Source organism: Bufo gargarizans, chromosome 6 (genome assembly GCF_014858855.1).
Source record: "Bufo gargarizans isolate SCDJY-AF-19 chromosome 6, ASM1485885v1, whole genome shotgun sequence".
Lineage (NCBI taxonomy): Eukaryota > Metazoa > Chordata > Amphibia > Anura > Bufonidae > Bufo > Bufo gargarizans.
Window position 1 is genome coordinate 29,620,833 of NC_058085.1, and position 9,107 is coordinate 29,629,939.

Genomic DNA, 9,107 nt, shown 5'->3' on the forward strand with positions numbered 1-9,107 from the left:
GTAAGGGATACATCGGGGGTGGAAGGTCAAACGTTCCCGTGTATTCCCCATAAATGAAAATATTAAAGAGATGGTGATGGACGAATGGGCCCATCCAGAAAATAAATTAGGTATTTCCAAATAATTCAGGAACCGCCTTGTATTTGACCCGTCAGACTCTAGGATCTTTGACGAGGTCTCCAAAATTGATGTCCAGGTGGCCAAAATTTATAAAAAAGCTCATTACCATTCGAGGACTCCTGTCAGTTAAAGGACACCATGGAGAGGAAGGCGGACAGTCTATTAAAAAAATCTTGGGAGGCAGCTATGTTCAGTGTTAAGACCAACATAGCCGCTACTTCAGTCGCCAGGTCTATGTACCTGTGGCTGAATGAGTTAGAGAACCATCTAATCAACAAGACGTCCAGGGAACAAATATTAGACTCCATTCCCTTGTTAAAATCCGCCACGGGGTTCTTGGCGGATGCCTCCGCCGAGACAATTAGATTCTCGACCAAGGACTCGGCTTTGTCCAATGCTGCCCGGAGGGCACTTTGGATGAGATCTTGGTCAGGCGACATCGCTTTTAAAATAAAGCTGTGCTCTATATCCTTCTCGGGCGAATATGTGTTCGGTCCTGTATTGGACAAGATCCTCGAGAAGGCTACTGATAAAAAGAGAGGGTTCCCTGAAGAGAAAACCCCTAAAAAGAAACCCTCCTTTTGTAACCAATACTCCCAAAATAGCTCTTTTCGTGGTAAAGATAAATCCGGATGTTGGAGTTACCCAAGAGGGGAGAAAGGTAGAGGGTACCTTCTTAATCCCCAGAACAAGGGTGGTGAGAAACAGTGATGCCAGGATAGGGGGAAGACTATCCCAATTTTTTGCCCAGTGGCATCAGACTTCTCCCAACCCCTGGGCAAAAAATCTTATCAAAAACAGCTACAGGATAGCATTATCTCCCCCCCCCCCCCCCCCCGAATGTATTTCTGGTATCTCACCACTCTTCCCCATTCCAGCAGAACCAAATTTGGAAGGAGGTCCAGGGGGTTCCTTTCGCATGATTATAAACCTGAAAAGGTTAAACAGATTCGTAGTTTACAAAAGATTTAAGATGGAATCCCTAAACTCTATCATTCCTTTAATTCAAAAAGACGCGTTCCTTTGCACAATCGACCTGAAGGACACATATTATCATGTTCCTATTCACATCCAGTCTCAGAGGCTTCTGCGTTTTGCATTGAGGGATCACAGAGGCTCTGTTCACCATTTCCAGTTCGTGGCTCTCCCCTTCGGGCTGGCCTCAGCCCCAAGGATTTTCACGAAACTGGTGGTAGAGATGGTCGCCTCCCTGAGATCTCAGGGGGTGACTGTCGTTCCTTACCTAGACGACTTTTTGCGGATTTCAGACACTGTGGATCAGTCAATAGCGGATTGAGATACCTTCTGTGCCCTTCTGACAGGCCTAGGTTGGGTGATAAACCTAAAAAAGTCATCCCTAGTTCCAGATACCAGGGAAAAAATCTTAGGGGTATTGCTGGATTCGGTAAAACAGACAGCCTTTCTTCCAGCATAAAGAATTCAAGGTCTTCAGACCTCAATCAGGGCCTTCCTAGGACGTTGTTTCTTCTCCTTCAGAGAAACAATGAGCCTTTTGGGTCAGATGACAGCCTGTATTGTAGCAGTCCCTTGGTGCCAGGTCCATTACAGGGCCCTCCAGTCCTGGCTTCTAAGGAGATGGGACAAACATTTGTCCTCTCTAGACAAAAATATCCTGATCATGTAAAATCATTAGTCCGATGGTGGCTTCATACAGAAAATCTAAAAAAGTGCATGGGTTGGCTCAAAACCCCAGCAGTGCATGTTCAGACAGATGCCAGCGCAAAGGGATGGGGCGCAAGGATATACTCCGACCTCTACCAGGGAGCTTGGTCTCCAAATATTGCAGCCCAGTCCTCTAAATTACAGGGAGCTCAGGGCAGTTTGGGAGACAATACGAGCTGCTGCCCCAAGACTAAAGGACCAACACATAAAAATCTATTCAGACAATGTAACGACCGTGTCCTACCTCAAACATCAGGGGGGCACACGGTCTCAAAAGCTAGAAAATCTCTCCAGAAGAATCTTCCTTTGGGGGAAAAAAATGTTAAATCAGTATCTGCGATTCATTTAAAGGGAAGCCTAAACAGCGCTGTGGACTTCCTCAGCAGGACCACTATATACCAGGGGGAATGGTCTCTAAACATCGTCTTCAATCTGATTGTCCAGAAATGGGTAGATCTATTCGCTTCAAGGAAAAAACACAAAGGTATCAACCTTTTGCTCCTAAAACCCAAGGGACAGGCCTCTAGTGATCGACGCCTTCTCCCTGCACTGGAACTCGGATCTTGCATATGCCTTCCCTCCGTTCCCGTTAATCCCAAAGGTTCTCCAGAAGATCATCAGGGATAGGGCCAGAATAATCCTGGTCACCCCATACTGGCCCAAGAGAATCTGGTTCTCGATCCTAACCAACCTCTCCCCACAGGAAGTATTCATTCTCCCAAGGAGGAAAGGTATCCTGATCCAGGGGCCGGTTCTCCATCCACATCCAGAGATCTTCAACCTCTCGGCTTGGATCCTGAGTTCGACCTTCTAAGACTGTCATTTCCTTGTGAAGGAGAGTATCTATTCGGACCACCTCTGGATGACCTGCTTGATAAGGCTGCTGACAAAAAGAAAACATTTCCTACACAGGGCGCCTTTTTTTTCCAGGGAAAGGTCCAACCAATCCTTTCTCTCTATCCGTTCCTTTCGGAATAACAGAGAAAATGCAAAGGAAGAAAAGTCTTACAAACCAAGATCCTGGAGAGAAGGAGCAAAAGTTTTTTTCTTCAACAAACAGACCAGAGGAGATAAGAAATCTCAACAGCAATGACGCCAGGGACCATGTAGGGGGAAGGTTAAAACACTTTCTTCCTGCATGGACCCAGATTTCCAGCAGCCCTTGGATTCTGGACACATTAAAAGAGGGATTAAAGCTGGAATTTTGTTTAAATCCTCCTTCAAGGTTCGTGGTTACGGAAGCAGCGCAAAAAGATGGAGGGGTGATCAGGTAAGAAGTGCAGTCATTAATAGAAAAGAAGGTCCTAGGGGCAGTCCCAAAGCATCAAGAAGGAGAGGAGTTTTATTCCTCTTTTTAGTAAAAAAAGCCAGATGGTTCCTACAGAACCATAATCAATTTAAAGAAACTGAACCACTTTCTCTTAGAGAAAAAGTTCAGAATGGAGACCATCAATTCAACTATAAACCTACTCTTCCCAGGGTGCTTCATGGCGGTTCTGGACTTGAAGGACACCTATCTTCATGTTCCGATCCATCAGGATTATCAGAAATACCTGAAATTTGCAGTTCAGATGGAAGGGGTATTGAAACACTGGCAGTTCCAGGCGCTCCCATTTGGTTTAGCAATGGCCCCCCAGAGTCTTCACCAAGGTGATAGTGGAATTGTCAGCTCACATCCAAGAAAAGGACACATTGTTTATACCTTATCTCAACGATTTCTTGATTGTGGCACAAACTGAGAAAGCTTGCAAATTGGCAGTCTTGGAAGTAATCCAAGAAGCTGGGTTGGATTCTGAATGACAAGAAGTCAAAGCCAAGGCCTATTTAACGTCAGCAGTTCCTGGGCCTAATCTTGGACTCCAGACACCAGAAGTGTTTTTTGACAGAAGAGAAGATAGCCGTATACGACAGAAGATCCAAAATTTTATAGATCACCCCTGGATCACCTTGAGAAAAGGTATGTCGATCCTAGGGAGTTTAACTTCCTGCATCCCAGCTGTCACTTGGGCACAATTCCATTTAAGAGAACTGCAGTGGGATTCTAGAGACTTGGCAGAAGGGGAGTCTTCCTCTAGATATGATATTCACAATATCTTTCCAGACCTTATTCAACCTAAGGTGTTGGTTGAAGACAGACAATTTAAATCAAGGTCTTCCTTGGTTAAAGAACGAGATTGTTTGTTTGACAACCGACGCAAGTCCATGAGGTTGGGGGGCCCACATTCAGAAGCTCTTTTCAGGGGCGTTGGGAGGGACGCTTGATAAAGGCTTCCTCCAACATGAAGGAGCTCATGGCGGTGAAAGAAGCAATTCAGGAAGCTCTTTCACTATGTGTAGGCAAGGATCTAAGAATTATGTACGACCATACAACAGTTGTTTACTACATAAACAAGCAGGGGGGACCAGGTGTCAGGACCTAATGCTAGTACTAAGTTACATCCTCCACATGGTAGAGGGCAAATTCAGGTCTATTTCAGCAGTTCACATCAGGGGGAAGGAAAATATCCAGGCAGACTTTCTGAGTCGCCATCAGATTTCCCAGGGGGAGTGGTGTCTGGACCACAAGATGTTCACCCAGATTTTGAAAGCTGGGGTCTCCCATATATTGACCTGTTTGCCACGGCTTAGAACAAAAAGGTGAAAAGGTTCTTTTCCCTGTCTCCAGAGGGATCCCCCTGTGGGCTGGATGCTTTCCTCCACAGGTGGGATTTTCCTCTGGCCTTAGTAATACTAATCGCCCCATTTTGGCCGCAGAGGCCATGGTTTACATGGCTGAGGAAGTTATTGATTTTCAGATCCTTGGGTGCTCCCGGCAACTCAGGATCTTCTTTTTCAGGGTCTGATTTTTCCATCCACAGGTGGGTAACCTCAACCTGACGGCGTGGAACTTGAGAGGCAATTGTTGAGGAGTAAGGGATTTTCTGTCAACTTAACAAATACCTTTTTAAGTAGCAGGAAAAAGATAACTATTTATGCCAGAACGTGGCAGAAGTTTTTGTCTTTCGCAGGTCTTCAGTTTAAAAACCTTCCAGGCTCTCCACCCTTAAATGAGGTACTAGAATTCCTTCAGAAAGGGCTAGAAATAGGTCTCTCTCCAAGCACTCTGAAAGTCCAGGTGTCTGCCTTGTCGGCCCTCTTTAACGAACACTTGGCGTCAACCTTGGGTTATGCGTTTCTTTAAAGCAGTTTCCAGATCTTCCCTTAATGTTTCCCAGAGAATAGCCCTTTGGGACCTAAATCTGGTTCTGCAGGCCCTGACAGCCCCTCCCTTTTGAGCCTCTCCATTAGATTATTAGTGGCCTTAACCTCAGCACGTAGAGTCTCCGAAATCCAGGCAATATCCATAAATCCCCCGTACACAGCTATCCTTCAGGATAGTCATTTTAAAACCTGACCCGGCTTTGTTACCTAAAGTGGCTACTAAATTCCATAGATCACAAGAAATTATTCTTCCTTCCTTTTTATGATAATCCATCTTCAGAAAAGGAGGTAGTTTTTAATTGCCTGGATGTCAGAAGATGTCTCATTCAATACCTGAATGATACTAGGGAGTGGAGGAAATATTCCTCGCTATTTGTTCTTTTTCAGGGAAAAAAATAAAGGACATCAGGCCTCAAAGAAGACTCTGGCAAGATGGATCACATCAGCTCTTTCTCTGGCATAATCCTCCTCGGGGAAGGAGCCTCCTCGGGGTCTGCGTGCGCACTCCACAAGGGCTGTATCAACGCCATGGGCTGAAAGAGCGGCGGTCTCTATCAAGGACATCTGTAAAGCTGCAGTTTGGTCTTCTCCTTCTACATTCTTTAACCACTACCAGTTACAATTGAACTCTCCTTCTGATTTATTCTTTGGAGCTTCGGTGCTATCTGCTGTCATCCCACCCTAGTTTTCCTTGGCTCTATCTCTCGTGGTGCTGTCGTCGGTGAGGGGTAAAATGAAAATTAGTTACGAGTAATTGGATTTTCCTGAACCCACGACAGCTCCCTTATTTTTTTCCCTCCCTTCATTCTTTAAAAAAAAGAGTAGAAAAGTTAACCAAAGAAGACGGCGGAGTTCCTCAAATCCGTGGGAATGTCATACTGAGGACAGAGAGGAGTCTCTGCCTTTTTGTGCCGCAGGTTTCCTGTCTTTGGGGGCGTATCCATCCTCTCGTGGTGCCGTTGTGGGTTCAGGAAAATCCAATTACCTGTAAGTAATCTAATCAAAATGATGGTATGTGTCCCATGGTATATTTGTACTCTACAAAGGTCTTATTCTATATATTGGAGTTCATCTTTGTCTTGTGTATATATATTTTTTTCTTGTAAATTTCATTTTATCTGTAATTTTTTAAAATCCTTTTAGTTGTCCGCGAAATCACATACACTTTACTGTATGTATGTGGATATTACGACCACCTTTTTTTGCCATTTTTATCTTTTTATTGTAATCTTCTCCATTATATTTTTATTTATAATTAGTTGATACATGCAGATGCCAACTTAATACCCCCCTTCCTTGTCTTAACCTGCCCCTCCCTCGATTCTCAGCACTACACCGACAAGAGGGTGGTTCTTAGGGGCAGAGTAATAGGCAGGAGGTATGTAACATTGAGAGCGGTGCGCCATACCACAGGAAGAGGGAAAAGGTGAAGAATTGTGAGGGCGGCGCGATCCTTAGTGGAACGCACAGCTTGGGTGCAGGAATGCACCACCGGAATAGTAACCCCGATCACCATTAACTATTTCAAAACCACTGGGGGCGATGCTCTCATCAGCAGGCCTTTCCAGCACAGCCCTGGGGCAATAGTTTCTCTCCCCCTTATTTATGGAATTCTTAATTTTACCACTCATCTTAAGTTAAGCGTTCCACCCTGAGACTAAAAAAACGGAAGTGAGTCTCAACTTTCGGTACCTTACACCTCGCACTTTACACATGTGTTTTCAGTCCTGTGGGTATATAAGAATGTATCCAAAGTGTTATGTGATCGTGGGACCATTTGTATCCATTGGTCATTGTATACCATGTACTACTCCTGAAGATAAGTATCCTATGCTTTCCACAGGTGTTCTTAAAGCCCTATAGCCTTATGTCAAAGGGTAATGTCATTTTAAGATTATTTTAAGATTGTTTTGTAAGTATGGATCTTTTTTTTACTCCTGAAGAAGGGGGCATCCAGAACCCCAAACACGTTGAGCCATATATTATTTGTCAAAATAAAGTGATTGATCAGAAGCCTCCAGACGTGGGCTGCCATCAATTTCCAACACTTCTATGTGCGATCCTGGCCAGGGGGGTTTAAAGTCTCAGGTGTCTTGAGTTTATCCTGTTGACTACCCTCCAGCGAAGTGAGTACCGTATTTTTCGGCCCTATAAGACGCAACTAGGTTTTTGAGAAGGAAAAAAATATTTTGAACTAAAAAGGTGTGCTTTTGGTGGGCTTTGAACTAATGGTGGCCTGTGAATGGCACTGTTATGGGGGCGTCTGTGGATGACAGATAAATAGCATCTTATGCTATTTGACATCCACAGATCCCCCCCCCCCCCATAACAGTGTCAGCCACTGTGAATAACCCCCAATACAGGGGGTGGGGGCTGGCATCTACACTAGTTTTTAAATGGCAGCGAGGGCCCAGTGCAGTCATTGTATTCCATTGCACTGGGCCCCGCTCACTGTACTAATGGTATCTGTAACTGCAGGCAGGCAATGGTTAAATATACATATGTTCAATCCAGCACTGAGCAGCCTGTACTTACGATCATAGCAGGCTGGATGCTGGAGGCAGGGCGGGCACTGGCAGCTTAACTTCCTACGTCACGTGCCTGCGCCACCTGCCTCATTTATAAAGTGGGCGGAGCAGGCACGTGATGTAGGAAGTTATGCTGCCAGGGCCCGCCCTGCCTCCAGCATCCAGCCTGCTATGATCGTAAGTACAGGCTGCTCAGTGCTGGATCGAACATATGTATAGTTAACCATTGCCTGCCTGCAGTTACAGATACCATTAGTACAGTGAGCTGGGCCCAGTGCAATTGGATACAGTGACTGCATCGGGCCCCGCTGCCATTAAAAAAAACTAAAGGCCGGCCTCCAGCCCCTTCTCCCCCCTCGCTGATGCACACGCCAGCCGCGCTGTGCAGCTTGCGGTCGGCAGTGTATCAGTGTAAAAATGGCAGCCTTCGCCCCATAAGACGCACTGCCATTTTCCTCCCACTTTTTTTGGGGGGGGGGGTGCGTCTTATAGGGTGAAAAATACGGGTACATACAGATTTTTATTTTATTTTGCTTCAACTGATTTTATTAATTATTCATTCATTCATACTGATGTGTTTTCTGTATTTATCTATCCTACTGCACATACCACATACCATATGTGTTCTAACCATTTACTTACACTAGGTAGAGGCGCCTTATTGTGTGTTTGTTTTTTTCTTTGACAGTTCACGGGAGGTATTTGCCTGGCTCCACCTGTGCCAGTCTCGTCTTTTGATCACTTATATCATTTGGGTGTGGGATTTGTCCCACTCCCATTAACACCTGTGCTGCCTTCCCATCGTATCAATCTGCGCACCTGCATTAATCTGTTCACTTATCTCTTTCTGCTTTTACTCCACCATCCTGGCACCCAATATCCTTAGGTACTTTGTTTTTCTGGGTTGACCATCCTTGATTAGTATCTTGCACCATAATCTTCTCTTTTTTATTTTCTCTTTCTCAAGCAAAGTGGACAGACAGACAGACACTGTCACGGATTTCAATGAGTAACTAGTGTTTTTAAAGGGTTAATTGAATATTGGCCGGGCTGAACTGAAATGTATATGATGTGGGGTATCACCCTCTGTAAGTTGGCAGTGTGAGATCTGTGGCCGAATTCATTTAACACCGTGGATGTCACTGTTGGGAAGGGGGGGCGCTGTGGATGTCTGTTATGGGGTGTCGGAGAGTTCAAGGGATGATTGTGGATGATAGATACAAAGCTGCCCATAATTATTCATACCCTTAGCAAATTTTGACTTAAAGTTACTTTTATTTAACCAGCAAGTAATTTTTTGACGGGAAATGACATAGGTGTCTCCCAAAAGATAAGACTATGTACAAGAGGCATTATTGTGGGGGAAAAAAAATTTCTCAGCTTTTATTTACATTTGAGCAAAAAGTGTTAAGTCCAAAATTATTCATACCCTTCTCAATAATCAATAGAAAAGTCTTTATTGGCTATTACAGCAATCAAACACTTCCTATAATTGCAGACCAGCTTTTTGCATGTCTCCACAGGTATTTTTGCCCATTTTATCTTTAGCAACGAGCTCCAAATATTTCAGGTTTG